The sequence below is a fragment of the Mytilus trossulus genome, chromosome 10 (genome assembly GCF_036588685.1).
Source record: "Mytilus trossulus isolate FHL-02 chromosome 10, PNRI_Mtr1.1.1.hap1, whole genome shotgun sequence".
Taxonomy (NCBI): domain Eukaryota; kingdom Metazoa; phylum Mollusca; class Bivalvia; order Mytilida; family Mytilidae; genus Mytilus; species Mytilus trossulus.
In genome coordinates this window covers 35,627,486-35,652,922 of record NC_086382.1, presented here as the reverse complement: position 1 = coordinate 35,652,922, position 25,437 = coordinate 35,627,486, and the positions used below count along the sequence as shown (strand labels likewise).

At 31.4% G+C, this 25,437-nt stretch overlaps 1 protein-coding gene across 3 annotated transcripts in view; it reads right to left on the bottom strand.

Annotated features, from left to right (window-relative positions):
- Positions 1–25,093, bottom strand: part of LOC134686205 (con-Ins Im1-like) — a 41,481-nt gene extending 16,388 nt beyond the window's left edge. The window contains exon 1 of one of the 3 annotated variants that reach the window (XM_063545882.1): positions 24,992–25,093. The gene's annotated coding sequence lies outside the window, so the exon portion shown is untranslated. Of the gene's footprint in view, positions 1–7,326; positions 7,522–24,991 lie in introns of those variants that run through there. The other 2 variants (XM_063545880.1, XM_063545881.1) reach the window with 2 other exon arrangements.
- Positions 25,094–25,437: the final 344 nt, after the last annotated feature.

Below are 25,437 nucleotides of genomic sequence, written 5' to 3'. Positions count from 1 at the left end.
TTTTCTTCATTATATGTCACCACATATAAGAAACCTGATTATTTATAATTTATAAATGTTTTTTTGTGCGGTTTTAAGATAACTAGAAAGACAACTTAATCATAATTTTTTTAAACTTATTTATTTTATGTCAAACTTTGGGTGATCAGTCGGGTATTATTCTTTCTGATGTGAATCATTTATATAAGCAATATTACTAAGTTCACGGGACTATGCTTTATATATGAGGCGTTTAGAAAATACATTTAGAAAAAGACGTTTCTAAAATCAGCATTACAAATTTATATCACTTCCAGTTTAAAAGTACAATTAAGAGATAACTGTATTGTATTTGAAGCTTTAAGGACGTCCATCGGTAGTTTTACTGTCGCAAATTTAGTTTACCTGGCGACGCGGAGCGGAGACAGGTAAACGGGTATTTGCGACAGTAAAACTACCGATGGACGTCCGCAAAGCTTCAAATACAATACAGTTATCTCTATTCTAATGCAAAACAAGTTCATAATTAAATTCCAATCAGTATTTCAGTGTAAAATCTTCATTTAAGAAAATTCCGCGAAAAGATGTTATCTTCTTTGGTCCCTACACTAGGTGACGTCATAGGTATGCTTCTGGCGTCAGACATAAACACCGGGCGTTTTCTGGCTTCTGTGCCGCTTCAGAATGTAATATTTTTTTATAAAAATGAGATATTTAGGCGCAACAAGTGAGTTTTTTGTTTATTATTGCAGAAATAACATGTCAATACATTCCGAAATTCAAAATGTCGGCTTCCTTAGTTACAGACAAGGAGATAGAGAATTTTACGCTTGCTGTTATCCAATCAGAACAATTGTTACAAAATAATTGCATTAGAATATAAGCTATTGTGTTGCAATGTGTAAATTTGCCTTTTGTAAATTCAGTTCAAGTTAGTCGACCAACTCGAGTGACGTTAGATTTAATATACACTGAGCTCGGATCTTCTGTAAGCAAGAACCAATTTGCGATCAAATCCTAGAAACTTAATTTGTTTAGGAACATGAGTTAAAATCAAATGATTTTACTATAATAGAACATATCGGATGACGTTACATGCGTCTTATTTGAATTGCATAACTGATACCTTAATTTGAATAAAGCAGTGATTTCGATGAAACATAATACTGTCAATTATCAACGGAAATAAGTAAAATATAAGAATAACTGAAAAAATCATACTGACTTCTTCATAACGAATATTCTCTATACAGACTTCTAGGGTGTATATTTTTTTTTACAGTTTTTACGTAATACTAAGCAGCTTCAGTTGATTTTCAGGATTATACTATAACACTAGAACACAACCGTGATTGCGATAATTAAAGTATATAACTATGCGCAAGCCTTATTTTAGCATTAAGTATTGTCTTCGATAAAGTAATGCCGATTATACGATACACAGTTTTCTCTGCTTTCAAATCTTTCTGTTTGAATCCGTCGAACTGGAACTTATCAATAATTGGTAATTATTTGAAAAACAAAAGGTCGTGGAATGGAGTATTTATAATCAACAGCATTGGCCTATATTAGTTATAAATAAAGCTGAATTCTTTGATTCGCGGTTTTACGTCATGCCCGCTAACAAAGGGAAAACTGATCCTATACGCCTTATTTTTAGTCCAGATTTTTAGTATTTGTATTGTTATCTTAGAAAGTCTTACTGATTAAAATACTACTATAGGTAACAATTTGACAATTTAGTAGTGTCAACCCTGTGATTATGACCCGAATACACCGTTTGGTGATGCTCCTGTCAGATGCGGAACATACAGATGAGGTAATAGGTAACAGTTGAATATACTATTGGTATCGATTCAGTATCGGACTCGACCCGGAAATTCTTAATTATTGGCAATATTAATTACGTGGAAAACAAAAGAGCCTGGAGTGGTGTAATTTTTAATCTACACCTTTGTACTATATTAGTTATATATAAAGTTGAATTTTTTTGATTCGTCGTTTTATACGTGATGACGGCTGACAAATTGGACTTCGTAATTTTAGTATTATAGATGCATCGTCAACTCTCAAACAACTAAGTGATCAACCATTTAACTTAAAAAAGGGGAGGGTTATTGATTTTTTTTATGAATAAGATTTTATTTTCGCACTATCGATCAACATCTTTTTCAAAACTTAACAGGTATTAAGGGAATTTGAATTCAGAATAATTTTTCACCTGCTTGTACATAATATTTTTTTTCAACAAATTGAGTCTCAGGATATATTTTTTTTTCGAAAGAACCATTACCCCTTCCCCACCCTGCAGTTAAATGGTCGTTCTCTTACAAGACTGCGATATTTGTCAGAATATGTATCCACAGTAAATTTTTGAGAATAGGAAACGTACGGAAATCTGAATTTGGTGCTTACATTGAATTTTCCTAGATTATATATGTATGCCACTGCGAACACTAAAATTAAACAGTACCTGAGACAATGTGTATTCATATATATAAACAGAATTGGTTCAATATCAAAGGGAACAAGAATGCAGTAAAATGTTGTCAGCATTCTATCTAAGGGTATGGATGGGGTTTACAAAATAGATAATATTGTGTAAAAAAAAAGAGTATATTTGGCCAAAAAAAAAAAAAAAAAAAAGAAAAAGAAGAATTAATAATTGAGTGCTAGATATATGAATTCAATAAGATATTTGGTTTAACATATACTGATTACAGAAAAGAGCAATGTGATTTCATTTGAAAAACGTAAGAATTGTTTTTCATTTGAAAAAGTTTGATGCAGACATTCAGACCTTTGATGTTTTATAGTCCTTTTCCAAAAGTATTTGAATTGAGTTTCGAATGTATTAAAGCAAATGTGGCATCAATGCACTGATTGCATTCTCATAATAATTGATACCAATTTTATTTAAATGCATTTTCGTATTGTCACTTTATTTTAAAAGTAACGTATTCAGTGCACATGCAATACGGAATAATTACTTCTTTGAAATATAAAACTTGAAGAAAGCTTTCAACTCTAGTTATTCAAATTCGTTTAATAATGAAGTAAATTTAGTTAGTTTTACAGTACCTCGGATTGATCATAAAGTTATATTGTTTCTATTTGTTCTTAAATTCATTGAAAGTTGTATTAATGTAAAACTGCACAAAATTGTAAAAGGATGACTAATAAATAGTTCAAATGTAATTTTGTTAATGTTTAAGAAAGTGGGTCAATTTCATAGCAAGGAAATTGGACACACGACTTGCCATCCCACAGAAAATCCATATTTTAATATCCGAATTAATAGAATATCTGAGATTCAATGGTTTACCTAGTGAATTTTCACAATATTGCGTAAAGAGTATTTACGTTATTGTAAACGAGGTTATTTCCATTTTTGGTGTAGTACAATGGACATATACCTTTTAGAAAATGTAAGAAAAAACGCTGACGAATTGGTTTCAACAAAAAAGCAAAAACATTAATATATATAAATTACTTTGAGAAGTGAAATTTGTTAGCACGATTGACTATTCGAAATCAAACGTAAATAGTGATCGTCAACTTCAGTGCCGGGTGCACCACTAATTAATGGCTCCATTGTTTTCTATGTTAAATTCCTCCATTTCAAGCAGGCACACTTCTTTTGTTTTGAGCACGTTCAAATAAAGTGGCAATCATTGCATGTCATTGATAAATAAATCTGCATAGCAAAATCTATCGTATTTTTTCTTTCTATGATAATGTCTTTGATACTGCCTCCTCTTATGGGTGTACAATTCTCAATAAGTTGAAATGAGACAAAAGATACCAAAAGGAGAATCTAAACTCGTAAGCCGCAGAGAAACCAAGTCATTGGTTCCTATCTGTAATGTTTGTTTTTTTGTAAGCTGTTTTGTTATAAAATAGGGAGTTAGTGTTGTCAATTGAATTGTTTTATATATCACGTCGGGGCCTTGAATACATTTAGCTGACCACACGTATGGGCTTTTCACAATGTTGTACGTGGTCGCCTATAATTCTATTTTATTCAAACGTTGGTGGTTAGTTGTCTCATTGTCAAGCATTACCACATATCCTTATTGTTTTAATAACTTGGCAATAATATAAAAATGATTCATTGTACAAAACACTATACATGAAAATCTAAATTACGAATTAAAAATGTTTTTAATTTTTTTTTATTGTTGATGACTATAATTTAGTGATTTATAGTGTCAGATTCCTTTTTCATTTAGTGGTATTTCCTAGAAAAACAGCAACCAAACACCAAATTGAACACTATGCATGAAAGGTATTAAAGTCTGTGAGCAGGAGCATATGAGCTGTATCGGTAAACAATTGTAGTGACTAAGTCGTAAACAATCATTTATGAAACAGACAACGTTAACTCTCAGATCTGTACTTTTTGTGATGGGATGTACAAGTACATGTACCGCCCACGTCCACTCTATGTTTTTGTTAGGTTTATTTCTTATTGTATCCATCTGATGAGTTGAGCTTTTTTTGACTGATTTTTATAGTTTGTTTTATTTTGTACTGATAGACCACAGTCCAAAATTAGGAAGAGCATTGGTCGCCCGCTTACATTATTTGGTATATAATTTATGCCGTTAGTTTTCTCGAAAGAAACGTTTTATCTTTTTCATTTCATTGTCTATCATAGATGAATATGCGTTATGGCTTTGCTCATTGTTGAAGACCGTACGGTGAGCTATAGTTGTTAATTTCTGTGTCTGTTGATCTCTAGTAAATAGTTGTCTCATTGGCAATCATACCTCATCTTTTGTCTATATAAGCAAAAATTCAAAGTAAATACATGTAGTAAAAGAACCCTTAAACATGTAATAAGTAAAAGTAGATAAAATGGTGATAGGGCAGAAATAGAACATGACTTTTGTCGTTAAGGTTGAATATATGATCTTGATGCAGAAATTATAAGGTTTCAGTGATACATGTAGTTATGATTTTTTATACACAGTTTGAACATTAATGTTGCAGCTTTCAGTTCATGTGTTTATACGATGATTGTTTCTACTACAGTAGTAGATGGTGGCACATGTAACATACTAGATCACTTTATGAATATCACAAACCACGTGTTATAAAAAAGAAGATGTGGTATGATTGCCAAAGAGACAACTCCCCACAAGAGACCAAAATGACACAGAAATTAACAACTATAGTTCACAGTACGACCTTCAACAATGAGCTAAACCCATATCGCATAGTCAGCTATAAAAGGCCTTATGCATATCACGAAATAGAGCAACATCGTGATTGACAAACACTCTTTTGATGTACCGAGGCACAGACTTTTAAACATTACAAACATTGAATATAGTCTAACTTTAAAGGTTCTGAGAATAATTATTTTGGTCTTTTAAGCTCTGTCATTTATTGTTCAACTTGATTTTGTTAAGTTCCAATGGTAGTTTTTGTATTAAAAGAGGAAGTCGTCTGCGGATACAGATTATAGGTCTAATGCAAATACAGAAACAGAATAAAGTTCATCGGGTATATTTCTAATTTTGTATATTTGGCAATATACTAATTAATATAATAAAGTAAACATTGTTTCCAAAAAATGTAAAAGAGTGAATATACAATATCCATAGTTAGAAATCTTCAAAAGTATTTTCCCAAAGAAATAACTCAATTCTTATGTTTAAAAACAGTTAAAATAGTCATTTAAAATATTTTTACATTCAACTGCCCACGAAGAACACAATTTTATATGTAATAAAACTAGTTTAATTACTTATTCCGTTATTCTAATTTTTCTTCTATACATCTGTAATGTCATACTAAAAATTTACAGTTTTATCCCATTAAAGTAATCAGATATTTTAGTTTCAAAATGGATACAAAAGATAGCGTATGCAATAAATTTGTTATGGTTACGATAATCAATTATAAAACTGTCTTTTAAATAACTCAGAAATACCCATTAAAGAATAGTAAAAACACTGCTTCACAATTAAAAGTTTCTCATAACTATGTGTCACTGCATAAAAACTTACGTTATGCTATCATATACTTGTAGGCGAAAGTGCTGTAAGGTTTTTTTTCGATTTTTTATCTTGCAAAACAATACGCACTCATAAAAACGTGTTTTGACGTATATGCATTTGCTTGGAGATTTTACCATTTCAACTTTGTGTAAATTACAAACTTAAGACGTTTATGAAATGTCAGCCTTGAAGTCAAGTTTGTAAAAAAAGGGGGAGATTTGATACCAAAGGCTCCATCTAAAACCGTAAGTGGAATAAAAACAGACTGAACAATGATAGCCTACAGAAAACGATCAAAATGCAAACAATTAACACTGCATGATAGACTGCTGAATTTTTGGTTTTAAACAACACTTTCAGCACTACTCATTTTGACCATATTGAAATAGCCATTCTGTTATAAGTTGTGGAAGAAGGAGTACTAAGAGAGATCAACTGACCTTCGGCAGAAAAAATTGCAATCCTTGTAAACTAATGAGTGACTTTCGACCGCTTTTGTCACGTGCATGACCCGAACTCACAATTTTAGTAATGACACTCTTGTGATACAACACTTAAACTACTCTGACATTTAAACCACCGATACCCCAAGTATCACTACAATACCGAAAACTAACGATCGGGCAACACAAACATAACAAAATACTGGCGGTCAACTTGGGTGCTCCATAAAAGTGCGTATATACTTCAATCTGTGGTAGTACCCGTCGATTTGCTCGGGTCAAGTGGCGTCACAAATAAGGAAACATGTACAACAACATACGAACACAGACGTGGTTACCTATGAACCAGAAATGTTATAACGGTCAAAGAACTATTATGTTTAAATGATGGCACCCATAAAATTTACAAAAAATATTTCTTCTATTTATGTATATATTCATGTTCTACAGCAATACGTATAATTTCGGTGTGAATATATTTAATTTTTACTTAACGAGAAACGTCATATTCTCCAGAGATGTTGGAAACTAAGCCTCTACAGGATAATACAAAAAATCCAATTGAGGAGGTTTATTAAATGTTCAATTCAAAAGTACGGTTTTATTCAATGATCTATTCATAAAGAACCAACAACTTAATATTTAATAAGCAATACTTGAAAGCTTTCCAAGGGAAATCTCTAAAGTTTCAAAATGGAGAAGTTATCAGACAATTTAAATTCATTGAATTAAACAATAACTTCACCTTGTTTCGAATGAGAAATAATTCTAATTTAAATTCAGCATTTCAATATCAATAAAAAATCAATTAAAGACTATTTACGACTTTTAATTACATTCATGCAGAATTTTAATTGTCTTAAATGCATGTTTCTAAGAATAGTAAATTGTCTTACCTTACCCTAACTTACGCCTTCTGCCGTTCTAAAGGTTCTACGACACTTTACGTCAGACTGCTTTGCATCGAAATAAAATTAAAACATCTTTTATATTAAGTGTTTCAGTAACGAAATCGCATAAAGTATTTTAATTTCCGATTAAACCAGTCAATAATTTTAAAGGCGAGTAATGTTTTGTTACAAACAAATAAATCTCACTATGCTTACGACATTTGGCAAAGCAACAAACACTTTTACTGCTTGCTTTTGTGTCAAGCGGATTGACGTATGGGTGGAATCGAATAGTCGGTTATGATGTTGAAGTGTGTTCTTTTGTTTTTATACAAATAGGCGGGAAAATTATGCAATCCGGAAATGATGTCAGTTTCGCAACTTACAACTGAGTAAATTCGTTCAAGATGTTTGATCAAATTTGCTACTATTATATAACATTCACAGTAACGTGAAGCTTTAGAAATTATAAATGTTATTAAAATATGCATTTCTTTTTATAAGAAGGTGTGAAACAAGTTTGATATTTGTTTTCATTCAAAGTGATACACACATGACAAAAAGAATTGGCGCTGATGCACACATAGTCGTATTTCAAAATAATAAAAAACGAACATTTTAAAGATACGACAAGAATCTTGACTGACAGCACAATATTTCGCATAAGGTTCTGTTTTGACACAGCAATAGCTAGAGTACTAGTGCTATAATATAAGACTTAGGAGTTTCATATCATTTATAGTCAACGTTTTTTATCGGATATTTTTTTTACTATCAAGTGTAAAACTCGAAGTGTTATGAGATCTGTCTATTTTCTCGTAGCAAATTCAAAATTAATAACCCACTCCCAAAACTTAAAAAAAAAGGAATATAGGAACAACAGAAAAATGTATGAAAAATATCTCTTACCGTCTTTAAATTGAAAAATTATGTTCTACATGTAACTCATCCTTTTTTCGAAGCTGACAACATTTTTTTATCACGCTATTTTATTTCAAAACATGTGCTGATTATATATATATGTTTTAACATTATAAAAAAACGTTTCAAATGTAATTGATATGAAACTCTGAAGTCTTATATATTATAGGACTGGTTAGAGGACCAAAGGCTTCGCCTTCCATATTTTTTGTATTTATAAGTATGGTACTAAACAAAACAGTAAATCAAACATGAACGAAAGATTCTACTTATACAAAAGCTCGATCGGTAATTCAGAATGAGCTTTAGTAAACTAAAAAGTGTATGACCTTGGGTGGCAGGGACCGCAACTCAAATTCAAGTCTCTAGTCTTTATCTAATTAACAATGGTAATTACAAAAAACAATCGTAAAAAGTAAACCATGATAAGTCAAAGTAAGGACTTCGACAAGTAGTATTGGCTTACACCGATCAGCAGGTTAAAAAGGGCCCAGACAAATGACTAGTGTAAAACCATTCAAACGGGAAAACCAACGGTTTAATCTATATATATATATATATACAACTCGTCTAATATATATATATATATATATATATATATATATAAAAAAACAAGTAACGAGAAACATTTTTGAACCACATCAACAAACAAAAACTACTGAACATGAGGTTCCTGATTCAGGACAGATGCAAACAAATGCATTGTGCATTGTCCAGCAGAGGATTTGTCTTATGATGAGAAATTCTACTCATTCATGCATGTGTAATTTTTGTTTCAGATGTATTCAAAACTCTGACTTGAAATTTTAGAATGAATTTAAATTGTACTTCCTCCTTACCAAATAAGGACAAAAGACAGTTTCGTAATTTTATATTAGATGTTTGATAAGCGCCGTTTTCGATCACTGAAATTACAAAAATAGTTTATTAAGTAACGATGCAATCTCTTCAAAAAAAGTCTGCATCTTGTATATTGATAAAGGGAACGGATAACAATTATAGTTCAGACACTTCAGTATAGAGATATCAGGTGTACTGCTGCACAGACGTCAGACACATGGTTGACCTAATATAAAGTTAAACTTAAAGTACTCTTTTAACATGTTATCTTATTTATTAGTGTTTCTCAATATAGACAAATTAAATAAAAATATTAGGGCTGCTGTTTTTGGTCTTCAACAAGAATTTAAAAAAAACCATTAATATGTTTTTGATTTAAATTAAAAAAATATTTCACGAAAATCAAATGCAGCTTGTTAATGTTAAGTTTTTTTAATCTAGTAAATGTTTGTCACGTGTTATCAGGTCTTTCCACTTTTTGGTGGAAAGACCTAGTATTTGTTTTGTTCAGATTATTATTTCTTTTTTCCCCACCATTCTTGTACTGTTTTTTTGTTTTAAAAGATGTCACATATTTTACTTGTTTAAAATATCTTACAGTCAATACGCTTTGGAAACTGACCCTGTTAAGCCGAACACTTCTCTGTGTGAGAGTTATCTCCCCAGTCCTGTTTTCTTGTTATGTGATCTCCTTCGCAACCATGCGCATTATATCCTCAGGATGTTACTCTTTATTTGACCGAAGCTGTCATGAGACTCCATATGAGAGTTATTCCCCCTTATGCATTTAGTATAAGTGATATGCATTTTTAACAGGTAAACCGTAATTAATAGAGACCTACTAGGGTATTTTGATTTCAGGTCCTTGTTAAAAAAATAGGCCACGAGCAGAGGTCAAGGTCATATTCTAAATTTAGATTTTGGCGTAGTTTCACTTTTTTTTCAAAAACCATAAAAGACATCGACAACATTTTTTCTAAATTTTAAGTCGCAACACATCGTTACACGTACATTTGGTTAAAAAGGTATGCAAGATGTTCTCCCCTCTTATATTTAAAACTACTTGTATGGTGATATTATAACTTATTCACCATATATAATAATAGACTAAGTGTCTTTTGTTTGAAGGACCTAGATAGATGACCTTCAATTTGAGCCCAAAGGTCATAGTAAAATTTGACACTCTAGATTATCAACTTTGCTTTTACTTCATATGTATGTACATGACAAAGCCATGGGACTTTTTGTATTAGGTTGCAAGCCATATGACCTTGGCAAAGCCAACTGGAAGAGACCTTATGTAACTCGGAAGTATTTATTGTTTGTATGTGTGTAATGTACAAGCAGGGATTTGTATAGTAATAACTATACAAATCCTTGGTACAAGTATATTGAACCACATATTTTTTGAATCCGTGAAAAATAAACTATAAAATAATACCGGAAGTGACATTTTCAAACCAGTTGTGACAAGTTATCTGCCTTATAAAAAAAATGTAAAGAAACAATATTTTCAAAATAGATATCTTTCGGGTGAAAAGACCTTCAATTGCTATTTTAACAATTGGCTTTTAATAATAATAATAATAATAATAATTACTATTATTATTATTAATATTACTATTATTATTATTATTATTATTATTATTATTATTATTATTATTATTATTATTATTATTATTATTATTATTATTATTATTATTATAAAAACAAGATGTGAGGTAACCTAATTGACCTTATTGATCTTACTATTCTTATTTATTCAGTTACGCTTCGGCTTCGCCTTGGAAAAAATGGAGAAAATATATAATGCGACTTCCCTGTAAAATCTGCCATGAACTACGTAATTAATTCTCTTTTTATTGTGCCACAGTAGCTGTTTTTTTTATGTCAACTTGTTTGATAAGGTATTTTACAGTTTTCTAACAACTAAACAATAATAAAATAGTTATTTTTATGGTGAAACTGTAGATTTAAGTATGTACTTTTCTTTGTAAAGCGTGCATCGGATATTATTTTTTTTATATTATTGTTCGGATATATGGTTCTGTAACGGAACAGATTTCCACGCACTGACCTAAAATGGTTCAATCTCTTTTATTGATCTCTGGTGTGCAGAATCCTAAAGGCATTAGAAAAATTGAAGAGAAAGAGAAACAGATTAAAAAAAAAGTTATAAAAATATAAAAGAAACAAAAAAGGTTCATGAATTCAATTAAGATCGGAGTCGAAAGAACCTTGACGAAGACATAACCGAACCGACGACAACCTAATTTTGACAAGTTGCTGATGCTTTTTTTTAATACGTATTTTCGCTATAAGGCAACCATAGATATATGTATGCATGTTATCAACAGTGCTACTTTGAATTACATCATTCGATCCAAATGATGAATTTCAACAAAATTATTGAATAGTGGTTTTTTAAAAGCAAAAGGCAAATGACACTCACATATAACAATGGTCCAAAGCTATATTTATAGATTATCGTTGACCAACTCAAAGAGATTTATTTTCTCGCTTGAGCCGGGACGGCGAAAGCCAGAAAAGCAATCGAGTTCAGATGACCAATAATAATCTGTTTATCGCTATTTTACATATGACAGCGTTTCATGTAAATTTCATTAGCTACGCCACGTGCCTCCTTAATTTGTAGAGAGTATTTTTCATTTCAAACGAGTATAATGATATGAAAAAGTATCACAAAAAAAGATCAAAGAAAAAATGCACAAAATAGCGATAATATGGCATAATTGATTGTTTGATGTATAACGCCGGAACTTCTCAAATGCGAGCTATTTAGTAACAGGGCGACCTGTTACAGGACATGAATGCCTTAATCAGAATGTTTCGTATCCCTTTCCTAATTTGGTTTCAGCGCCACTGATATGTTTTTTTAGACGAAAGGCGAAAAGTGCGGACCAGATTACAAAACCAATTTCTTTCTCTTTCTATTTTTTATAACCATTCGGTCGATGCTTTTATCTGGTGAACTTTTCTACAAATAGGGTATTACTATAAAAGAGAAGATGTGGTATAATATTAGCTTGTTCACATTATTTGAAACGTTCATTTTACGATTAATACACGGTTTATAAAAGACACCGTTCATCGAAAAATTTGGTTGCCTACCCAAAAGACATCAGATTTAGGGAGCTACCATTTGATTTTTTTTTGGGGGGAGGGGGGGGGGCTAGGATGAAAAATGTTGTCCTGCCTTTTTTTTTTAGTTGTAATCTCTGTCCTGCCTTTTTATTTTCCACTCTATCCGGTCCTGCTTTTTTTTTTAGTTTATTCTGACTTTTTTTAGACAAATTGTCATCCTGACTTTTCTTTTTGCAAGTGTCTCATCCTGCCTTTTTTTCTCACTCAAAACTCCTGCCCTGCCTATTTTTTTCAAATTTCATCCTATGTAGGCAAAACTACGATTCTGGTGTACTTGATTATGAACCAAATAATATATATAATTAGATGTTAATTATATAATATTTTGTTGAAAACTTTGACTAGATACACTATTAAGGCGTAAGCTTTATTGATGCTTTCGATTGCAATAATTTTCTCTTCACTTTTTGATTGATATCAAGCAGCAACACATATATACATGCTTATAGTCCAGTCAATCTTGAATAAATTTGACCCTATCTCGAAAGTAATTGCAACAGAAGATTTTTAAGTTTTAATCTTAAGCATTGTACACCAAATATACACAGAAAAAAGTCCCATAAAATCTAACTCGAGGAAGACTAACAAAATCACCATTTAAAATTCCTATGGAGATTTACATTGAAAAGGGAAATAACTCCTTCAAAAAAGGCAAAAATATCAATACAAATTTATACAAAATTATAGCTTTACCACTTCTATTCATCAGAATGTATTGAATCTTGATTTTTTTAGCAGTCTTTAGAGTATAACAAACAACTCAAAAGGTGTTTTCATATCTTTTATCAAGCTATAATCTAGATTTCGTAATTAATTAGTTGACCATTTATTGAAATTTTCAACATGTCGAGGTAAAGAATCTCAAATTAAATAACAATAATGAAGCATGTATTCTTCTTTTTTGCAGTTTAAAGTTTCTTTAGATAAGTATGTTGCTGAAAAATATAAATTACAGATAAAAACAATACCAAATGTTCACATTATTTTTTCTAAATGGTCACAAAGCTTCAAATTTGCTATTTCTTTAAAGAAAATGCACAAAAAAAACCTACCCATAACAGTTTGGGTTTGTACATTTCATGAGCAGAATATTATATAATGTAGTCAAATACAAACTAATAACCTCATCAAACTATCCTACTGTTCATAAATTTCAAGAAAAACAACCAATTACTGACAAAAAAGACTATTTTTTTGTAAGAGTTATATCCCCTTTCAATGTTAATTTCCATAGGAAATTAAAAAGGCTAATTTTGAGTTTTCCTCAAGTTAGATTTAATGGGACTTTTTTCTGTGTATATAAAGGGCATAATGCTATAGATTAGAACTACAACATCTGTTGAAATTAGTTTCAGGTTAAATATTAGTTTGACTGGACTATTATGGTAACAAGGAGAAACCGAATTTCAAAAGAAAAATCAACTTTTGAATATTTCCTGTTAATTATTTGTATGATATTAGTTATCAAAGGTACAAGGATTAATAGTTAAATACGCCATACGCGCGTTTCGTATACAAGACTCATCAGTGACACTCATATCAAAATAGATATAAAGATGAACAGGTACAAATTTAAAGAGCATTCATGACCTATAATTCCAAAAAGTTGTGCTAAATACGGCTAAGGTATACTCTAAGATCAAGGGGAACATTACAAAGAAAGACATATGTTGACTTTTACGCATGCAGAATATTAAGAGAGAAAATTACAACTTAAAGTTTGCTTTATATATATACGACTTATGTATGTCCTTAAAACTCTTCTGCATTTTGGGATATTACCGACACAGTAGTCAGCACTTCGATGCTGACATGAATATAAATCATATGGTCACTTTTATAAACTAACGGCCGTTTGCAAAAAAAAATGAACTGTAAGAAATAATAAGGATATTTTTTTAACACAGGGCAGATTTGGAACAACTTCTTTGGAATTTTGGGTCTTTCACTTTACACTTGTTTGGCTGTGTAACGATTTTGATCTGCGCGTCACTGGTGAGTCTTACACTGTATGTAGTCGACACGCGCGTCTGGCTACCAAATTATAAGCCTGGTACCTTTGATAACTATTTACACTATTTGGTCGATGACACTGCTGGTGGACGTTTCTTGCCCGCCCAGTAGTCAACAATTCGGTGTTGGCATGAATTTCAAGGATATAGCCATTTGATTTTATGAATGCACTTTTTTCAAAAGTATGACATTTTAGAAATAGTAATAAAGTTCTAATCCAAGGCATGGATTACCTTAGCCGTATTTGGCACAGCTTTTTTTGGGTTTTTGTGTCCTCAATGCTCTTCAATTTTATACTTGTTCGACTTTCAAAATAGTTTGATCTGAGCGTCACTGATGAGTCTTATGTAGTCGAAACGCGCGACTGACGTATCAAATTAAAAGCCTGATACCTTTGATAACTATTTACACAACTTAGTCGATAAAACTAATTGTGGACGTTTCGTCCCCGAGGGTTTCACTAGCCCAGAGGTCAGCAGTTCGTTGATGACACAAATATCAATTTACATTTTTATAAATTAACTATTGGCAAAAGTATGATTTTTCATAATACTGAGGATATTTATCCCAGGCATAAATAACCTTATCCGTATTTGGCACAGCGTTTTGGGTTTTAGGTTCTCAAAGATCTTGAACTTTGTACTTGTTTGACTGTCTAACTCTTTTTTTATCTTAGCGTCTCTGGTGATTCTTGGGCAAACGAAACGTGTTTCTGGCGTATAAACTATTTAGGAACTATGATGAGTTCATTTATCTTATATATTCATATATTATCGCCGAGGTACACACAAATTTAAGAATTTATATATTACACCTCAAATATTAGTCAACTATCATATAATTGCTTTTGATGACATGTTTTTCAATTTTAACATCATTTCATTTAAACTTGTGTTGTCCCATTGGCAATCGTACCAGTCAACATCGCCTAATTCTAACAGCCTTTTTGTTTAATACAAATGTAAATAAAATGTATTTCTCTTACGCTTTACTTTGTAGTTTTCGTACACTTTGATATTTGCCAAAATATAATCAAATTAGTAAGCCTTGTTTTTTTTAAACAGTAGTTGGTTTATATGTTTTGGAGTTCAGTGTGACGTCTACTATTCACTGAACTAGTACATATATTTTAAGGGCCAACAAAAGCCCGTCTTCGAGTGCTGGATTTTTCTCGCTGTGTTGAAGACCCATGATTGATGGCCTTCAACTGTTGTCTGCCAATTGTTCGGGTTGTTATCTCTTTGATACATTTTCTATTACAATTCTCAATTTAAAAATTGCTGTGTTCGCCTCTGTCGACTTAATATGTTATAATAATTAAATTAGACCAAGAATTTATCAATTATTCCTATGCACGTGATTTTAATATCCAAATCAGTATATGTCTGATTAAGTTTTAAGTATTATAATAATTAAAAGACATATTTTTTAAACTTTTGATTGACATTTATTGGACTGTTAGAAGAAAAAAGTTCCAATGTAATGAAAAGTATGTAACTTGAGAATTACAATTAATTTTACATTAGTTAAATGGTTTAAAGGAGAATTTAATTAGTTCAAGGTTTTCAACATTGCGTAGTTAAAATCTATAGGCAAAAAAATAAGCCATTTTAGCATAGAAGTCATTTTTTTTACAAATGATTAATCCAATAAACAGAAGATGTGGTTTGATTTATAATGAGAGAAGTATCTACCAAGAGACCAAATTAGGACTTTATGGAAACAACTAGAGGGCACTGTATGATATCAGTAACGAGATAACCGATCCTTCTAATCTGTTTAATAATGGGATAGGTTGTAAAGTAATAATGTACAAAAGTAATAGAAATGGCAAAACGTGATCGAAATGTGTATTCAATTAACTTTAAAAAAAAATATCTAATCGTCCTATCTTTTTGTGGTTTTTTTTTAAGACTAAACTAGAAGAAATGGATATGCAGCATGATCCAAATAAGATAATTATCAATCGGAGTACAAATAAAAAAGACAAAGGCAATTGTACGTCATTGCACGACCTTCAACGCTGAGGAAAACCTTTACCGTATAGCCATATATAAAAGGGCACAACATGAATAATGTGAAACAATCAAAATGAAAAACAAAAGGTCTTATTTTAAACGAAATAATTTACTGTTTAACATATCACAAGCATGATTGATTGATAGGTGATCGCTTTACGACATATCAACACACAAAGGTTATATTGCGGCGAGAGATATGTCAAATATAATAACAAGACCTTCTTTTTTTTAAATGAGACAAAATATTTTTTCAATTTACTAAAAGTTGTATTTTAACGGGTTAAGTAATAATATGTGAATTTATAAAATACAGCAGATCGGGATTTCAATGTTTTCATTTTTTTAGTTTTACTTGCTGTCAGCTTAAAACCAATGTTACTAGAGTTCGACTATCTGACGTCTCAAAGCTTAATTGGTACCTTTCTGTTCTTAAGCAGAGACGAATTCTTTAAACATACGAAACACAAAAGGATTGATTTATTGAAATATGGATTAGTACCGAAAAATGTTTATTAACCTATTCGTACACTCAGCTCAAAGAGATGATTTTAGCTGACATCGAATTCTCAAAATTGTAAAGTTGACAAAAAAACGATTAACGATTCAGACACAATTGTTCCTAAAGTCCAATTAACATTTTTCTTTGGGACATATATCAAAGTTAAGAAACTCCCACACCAAACTAAATGTCTAAAGTGTAAAATTGATATTTTTGTCTCTCGGATATTAGTTTCCTAGCTATTTTGTCATTTTTTGGTTTAAGTTGACTGAGAAACATGATAGGGCAATGCGAAGTCGAAGTAAATAGAATAATTATGTTGGGTTTTTAAAGTTTCTACCTTATTATTGTTAATTTATTATTCTCGTTAAATACCATTTGTTATTTCTTATTGTTTGTTTAAAGTCCAGTTGCATGTTTGCCATGTATGTTTAAGACGATAACAAGTTAACAATATATACAATAAGTCCTGAAATAGGGGTTGTCTGAGAAATTTGGATTGCCACTTGAAAAGAGTGTGTATTTGATTTGAACAGAGTTTGCTCTGCCTTGCAAAAGGCCACACAAGGATATGGGAACGATTTTTTTGCAAGGATTCATAATGTACATTTAGTGCTTGGCAAGTCTGCTTTAGAGCTTGATAAATTTGGTCCGAAAATGGTCTCTAAAAGACTTGTATCCGGAGATTTTGTAAATTCAATATATAATTGAGTTAGATGTCTGATTAAGACCAGTCTAGACTAAATTAAAAGGGCAAGCCGAAAGCCGAAATCGAACAATAAGTCCAGACTGGTCAAGACAGATCGAGACTGACCAAGAGTTTGCCGAGACTGGTCCATACCATAATCCACCTGTACAACATCAATTTCATTTACAATTATTTACTCAAGACCAAAATCGAGTACAGTTCAGTACAGTTGCAGTTGCTGTACGAGATCATTTCGAGTCTTGTCAATTAAAAAAATGATCGACCTAGCTACCTGAGCACACAGTATTGTCTTTTCTTACTCCGAACATTTTGTAGTTTTGTAGTGTATGCAGACTTGGTCAAGTTCGCCGAACACACAACATTTCCTCAATCATTCGATTAGTGTTACATGTACTCGCGAAGATCATGAATACATGAACAGTATCCTCCTTGATTCAGACACTCTTTGCGCAGCTTTTAATGAAACCATAGAAAGTTTATAGGATATAATTATATTTTTGATGCTTCTCGAATGTTCTAAACAAATCCGTAAAGAGAATAACCAATTTTTTTAGTACATATATTTGCTAATCAAGAGAACCACAAAAAGGAACTGATTGAATATAACGAACTCCAATCTTATCATCGAGACCAAATGTGAGCGTCCTCCGGTATGTCAACCATGATTTCATATCAAAAGGGATGCGATATTTTTATTAAACTTAATTTTGGTAGCAATATCAAAAATATAAAGAAGTAAATGATAAAATTATTTTGTGACCTTTGTATTGTTTCAGGCGAATGATGGTGATTAAATGATTAGGACAGTTTAAGAGATCTGGACACAATATCCTCAAACTTTTAGTTATGACTTGTTTATCATTTGAATACGCATTAACAGCCGCATAACAAACGCAAAACGAAGTATTAAATAAAGTTATAAAGTCGAGTTTCTTGTTAAAATTTTCAACAAGGAAGTCAATGAAATGTGTCATAGAGACCAATTATTGTTAATGTCCCAGATTCTAATTCTTTTTAAAATAATACTTTGTCATGTAAAGTGCAACATTTCTGAAGCTCATGTCTTCATAACTTGTCAAAACAGACACAGGGACACAGAAATGCCAATTGCCTTTCAAAATAAATAACTGGTAAACAATATTGTGATCCTGTTTTATAAGGGCGCTGGCTATGTCTGTTTGATGCAGACACAACAAGAATAAAAGTAATTCTTTAGGTTAGACTCGATATCTACTTGTGAATTTATTAAATCAACACATAAGCGCGGTCGTCAGCATATCAACAACCTACCAGAGACGTTATAAGATATCCGAGCCAGTCGGTTAATCCTAAACTATGCGTGTTTGGCAGAGAAACAGAATAGAAAAGCAGTTGGATAGTTTGACATATAAGCAAATTTGATCTACGACATTTATAAAAAGAAGCGAGGACATTATCACGACACAGCTTAAGGTAGTTTATATATTTCCTGATTGTGTTAGTTGTTGGAATTTAATTTTAGATTTTTCGTGCACAATTGACATAGAGACAGACATTTTATGTTAACGTTGTCTGCATCGTGCTTCAGTTATTCAGCTGTTTAATCTTCCAAGAAAATTAAGATAAGCTGTATCATCTTAGCTATTCATTATCTATATATAGAATGTATTGGTCACGACAACCTTTATTCTAGACAGAATAAGTTTCATAATGCGGTATATACATGATATATGTTACGTTTGATACTAGATCAATGTTACTTCGTGCAAAGAAAATAATATAATTTCCTATAGCTATGAAATCGAAAGCTTAAAGATAAATATGTAACAAGACTTGTCTTCTAACCTATATTCAGTAAAAGTGAAATGCCATTAAATAAGACCACAATATAAACGCACTTCCTAATAGGTTAACTACCAATCACATTGTTAAAGGGAAATTAGCTTTAAAGATAAAACGCAATATCAAAACAGGAAGATGTGGTATGATAACCAATTAGATAACTCCCCACTGATACTATAACAATTTCGTTCGTGTATCAAGATAATTTGTGATAATATTTTAAAGGGTCTTTTTCGTTTTAACCATGGTGTCGTCTGTTTTTATTCGATTGGTGATTTTGTTTTGTCCAAATGTTTAAGCCTTCCTCTTTTCACCGATATTTTGTCAGACATAATCCACACATAGTATTTATACCCGACAAGCATATGTCAATTGACATCAGGTATGAAGGAAATGAACAAAAACACCGACTCTGAGGAAAATTCAAAACGAAATGTCCATAATCAAGTGGTTAAACTAAATCTTAAACACACCAAAATCAATAAATGACATGTTATATTCATGACTTGTTGCAGGAATTGCTTGATGTAAAACATGGTTAATATAATTTGATATATTTTTTTAAACATGGTTGGTTTTTGGCATCTAGGACAATCAAGGGTTGGATCTTTGTTCCTAACACTTGTAGGGAAAGATATTATACTATTATAGTTTAAAGCGGATTGCTTTGCAAATCAACAAAATGCAAAAGTTGTTTTAAATCAGTATTAGCTTTGATATGAGCGGGTAATATGTGAAATATTATTTGTGATTATAGAAAAACTTCAAGTCTCGTTATTACAAATCTGTGAATATATTTATTCATCATCAATACTTTTTGATAGTCGTTGTTAGGAAAAAAGACAAATCATAAAAGTACTAAACACCGACGAAAGTTCAAGACGGTGAGTCCCTTATCAAACGGCGGTTAGTTAGGACGTGCAAATATGACAGCTATGTTATTGTCGTGTTTTGATGCCGTGGTTTTCCGATTGTCACCTTTATAGTTAACAATCAACAAAGAAGCATAGATATTGAGCACATGTATAACATGTACAATCATATAGGAATTGATTTCAATGACAGATCCATACGTATTGGAATCTCCTGATTTTTTCGAGAAAGATCACGTTTAGCTCACTGACTACGGAAAACATATTGATAAATAATTTACTTGAAGCAACCAATTAAAAACAAACTATCGAGTTTTCTTGAGGAAAAAAGTATAACTACATAAATTTAATAATAAGGCAAATAACCATACATCAATTCATATTTGTGTTTAATTTGAAATTTCCTTTGAATTCAAGTATGAAAGTACCAACTTCTGAAAATGCCTGTACGGAATATGACTTTTTTTATGTTGGTTGTGTTTGTTTAAAATAATGTTGTGGTGAGAGACTTCGTCTACTTGAACTGACATGACGATATATATATATATTTGTTTTATCAATGTAAAAGTTTTTTTTTCTCTAACTGTACGTACTATTCAGTTCGTAACCAATTATGTATTTGCAGATGTCAAACGTTGTTTTCATTTCAGAAAACAGATACGCCCAAAGAACTTTCTACGGAAGGCCATAGGGGACCTAAAATAAAAAATCGTTATGTCAATATATATATCGTTATTTCGATATAATTAAATCGTTATTTCGATATATTAATATCGTTATCTCGATAAATATTTATTTCGTTATCTCGATATAATCATATCGTTATCTCGATATAATTATATCGTTATCTCGATATTTAAATCGTTATATCGATATATTTATTTCGCTATCTCGATATAATTACATCGTTATCTCGATTTATTTATTTCGTTGCCTCGTTATATCGATATTTAAATCGTTATATCGATATATTTATTTCGTTATCTCGATATGAATACATCGTTATCTCGATATATATATGGTGTATGGAATGACAGTAACAGGTACATGTCAGTCTGGCAGGTTTCATCTGACCTTGACCTCATTTTCATGGTGCATTGGTTAATGTATTCTTCTTTTTTTTTAGTCTACGTTTAAGTACTATAAGCAACAGTTCAACTACAAATGTATATTAGGTGTATGTAATGGGTACATTTTCTACGGCAGAAAAATATTCATATCATCAACAACCTTCCTTCTTGTGTTTTTTATGATAAGCTTAATTAACCCACATGTGCCGATGGGCTGCACCACCTTTTTATTTTTCGTATTTAATTCTTATAATACTTAATTTAACTTTAACTATAATAACACTATTATTAGTGCAATTAAATGAAATAATGAAAGAATGTTTTCAAATACAAATTAAACATGACGACGAATAGTGATCTCTATATGTCGCTTCTGCTTGCGCAGGCGACATAAAATGAGGGTCTACCCAACAAGCGCATGTGAATCAGTCTGCGACATTTCTAAACGATGGCAGGGTTCACCTGACCTCCACCTCATTTCATGGATCAGTGATCAAGGTTAAAGTAACGTGATTAGGTCCATTTCTCAGATACTTGTGTAGGAGCTATATAGTGAACACCTATATCAAGTTAGGTTCGATTCTGATTAGTAATTGTCAACGTACCCGTAGATACTCGCTTATAAGTCGGAAGTTTGGGAGTAAAATTCAGAACCCAGAGAGGGGTACCGACTTATAAGCGAGATCTAGCGACCAGAGGAAAAATCCAAGCTCGAGAAAAGTGGTCAGGAGTGAATTTCCTGGTAAAAACTACGTTGGTGATTACCAAACCTACATTAATCCCTAAATTAAAAGTTTTGGCGAAAATAAATGACTACAATACTGTCTTTGTGTTTTATTTGTTCTCTGGTAACCTTTTTCTGACAATTTGTGTTGAATTGCCGACTGTTTCCGGTTTGTGTATTGATTTTCATGGTCAAATGGTTTGTGCAGAAACCCAAAAGAAAGGGCTAAGAACCAAAAATGTAAACGAGATTACAATGTACCAACTATGTATAAGGATGTATTCAGCGGAGTTATTATGTCATTATTGTGATATTATGATATCAATCCAATACTTATTAATCATACAATAATAATAAAAAAAAATTGATTGTCATTACCAAGATCAAAATATTATTCATTAAAATGTCTCAGGTAAACACAAAGATTACAAAATTAATTGACAAGCCAATTATTTCCATTGATAACCCCTAATTAAGAGACAAAGAGTTGTATTCACTAAAGGTGTGAAAAATATCAGTGATAGGTAAACAGATGACACTAATGAGTTGGGAGTTATTTTAATATAAAGTAGATTAGCTTCACTTAATTTTTTTAATCCTTTAATCATCACAATATAAAAAGAATTATGAAGTCTACATGCTTCTTTAACACTGAGTTAAGAGTGCCCAGAAAAATTTTGATTGACCTTAAATTTTTTAAGGTTCATATTGGTTTATGTTCGCTTTTCTCAAACAATAGTTTGTTAGTAATACCCTACAAACTCATTGATGCATTACGTAAACAACACATGGCTAATCTGTAATGAAACGGTGAACAAAACAACAGGAATAAATACATCTTTATTATTAACAGCTATATAAATTATCAATGTCAACTAAATTCAAATCAAATAAACATGCATGCAGAAAATGAATATGATTCCTGTATTTGCATTGGTTTTACCGGCGTTTAGTAACTGTCAGCTGCAAAAAAAATGTCCCAATTTTGTCCGACTTATACGAGGGTCAAGACTAAATCCTCAGAATTTGGAGCTGAAAAGGATATCCGACTTATAGTCGGATCGACTAATAGGCGAGTATCTACGGTACGTCCACCAGGGGACTTTGAACATTCTGTTTGGTCGATTTTCAAGTGTTTTCTATTACTAATGAATTGATTTGATTGAATCTAATTATAAGTAAATATGTTCTTACCAAAGTCCTTAACAAGGGTTGTTACTTTTTGAGCCGATCCGAAATTCAAACTGTCTGGCCACTAGCGATGGTCAAAATTTGCATTGAAACCCAATGGAAAACCACATTTGCGTCTCCCTTTTTGAGAATCTCTAATCAGAATCGAACCAAACTTAATATAGGTGTTCACTATAAAGCTCCTACACAAGTGTTGTTACTTTGGAGTGGATTCGTTAAACAAGAGTGCACACGCTAAAATGTCTCGCCTGCTTTACTAACCATGATTGGTTTAATGTTGATAGTCCTACAGATAAAGTTTCACTACAAGTATCACATAAACTTAAAATTATCAATGATCTATGAAAATGAGGTCAAGGTCATATAAACCATGACAGACAGACATGTTCACCTTACAATCATTCAATCCATCAAATAAAGTTGAACTATTGCTTATAGTATCTAAGAAGGAGACAAAACAGGAAAACTAAACACTAACCAATGAACCAGGAAAAAGATGTCAAGGTCAGATGAACCCTGCCAGACAGACATGTACACCTCACAATCATTCCTTCCACCAAACATAGTTGACCTATTGCTTATAGTATACAAGAAAAAGACCAAACCATGAAACCTTGACATTGACCAATGAATCATGAAAATGAGGTCAAGGACAAATGACACATGCCAGACAGACATGTACACCTTACAGTCATTACATACACCAAATATAGTTGACCTATGGCTCATAGTATTAGAAAAACAGACCAAAACACAAAAACTTAACATTGACCAATGAACCGTGAAAATGAGGTCAAGGTCAGATGAAACTTTGCCATACTGACATGTACCCCTTACAATCATTCCATACACCACATATAGCTGACCTACTGCTTATAGTATCTGAGAAACGGACCTAATCACGTTACTTTAACCTTGATCACTGATCAATTAAATGAGGTGGAGGTCAGGTGAACTCTGCCATCATTTAGAAATGTCGCAGACTGATTCACATGCGCTTGTTGGGTAGATCCTCATTTTATTCACTATTCGTCGTCATGTTTAATTTTTATTTGAAAACATTCTTTCATTATTATGAAGATTTTTCTGCCTTAGAAAATGTACCAATTACAGTCATTACATACACCTAATATACATTTGTAGTTGAACTGTTGCTTATAGTACTTAACAAATAGACTTAAAAAAAAAGAATACATTAACCAATGCACCATGAAAATGAGGTCAAGGTCAGATGAAACCTGCCAGACTGACATGTACCCGTTACAGTCATTCCATACACCACATATATGTCGATATAACGATGTATTTATTTCGAGATAATGAAATAAATATATCGATATAACGATTTAAATATCGAGATAACGATATAACTATATCGAGATAACGAAATAAATATTTACCGAGATAACGATATAAATATATCGAGATAACGATTTAATTATATCGAGATAACGATTTAATTATATCGAAATAACGATATATATATTGAGATAACGAAATAATTTTTTTTTTTTAAGGTGCCCTATGGACTTCCGTACCTTTCTTTGTTTTGTTTTTCAAAAGAAATTAAGTATTTGCAATTATATTAAAATAGTTATCTATTTTTAAGTGTTTATATACTTATATTTATTTATCAATAAGAATTTATTAGGTTCATTATAATTGTTCATTTGTTAAAGATATTAATGTTCTCAAAAATGGGTAAACAAAAGTGTACTACGTTTTTCACTGATTTAAAGTAGATAAAATGTATATATACTTATATTGCTTTTGATATAAAAAAAAATATACATTTCAAGTAATATAAAATTGAAATGATACTTACCTTACCGTACCTATATACCATACGCATCCACCCGACTAACACTTTAGCAAGTTAAAGTTTTAATTGTCCAGCAGAAAACTTTGCGACAGAAATTGATTTTGAAAATCTTTGATGACAAACTTTTGTGAACGATTTATTCTAAATCAATGGCATAAAACGTTGATTACTAATTAGAGTTTTCTTAGTTTGGACAGTTTAATTTGTTAATGGCAGTTGTGTAATACCTTTAACTAGATCGATGTCTTCCTACTGTCCCACGCCCTATCATATGATAACACAAATTCGCTAATATCTGGATATATCTGTTGTACATGAAACAGGCTAAGTTATAGTGCAGATGACCATTTGTTCGATTAAACATAATAAAAGTTTATTTACATAAAATAAAAACTTGGCAAGATTTTTGTTAATATACCCTTTAATTATTTAACTTATTTAGGTGCTCT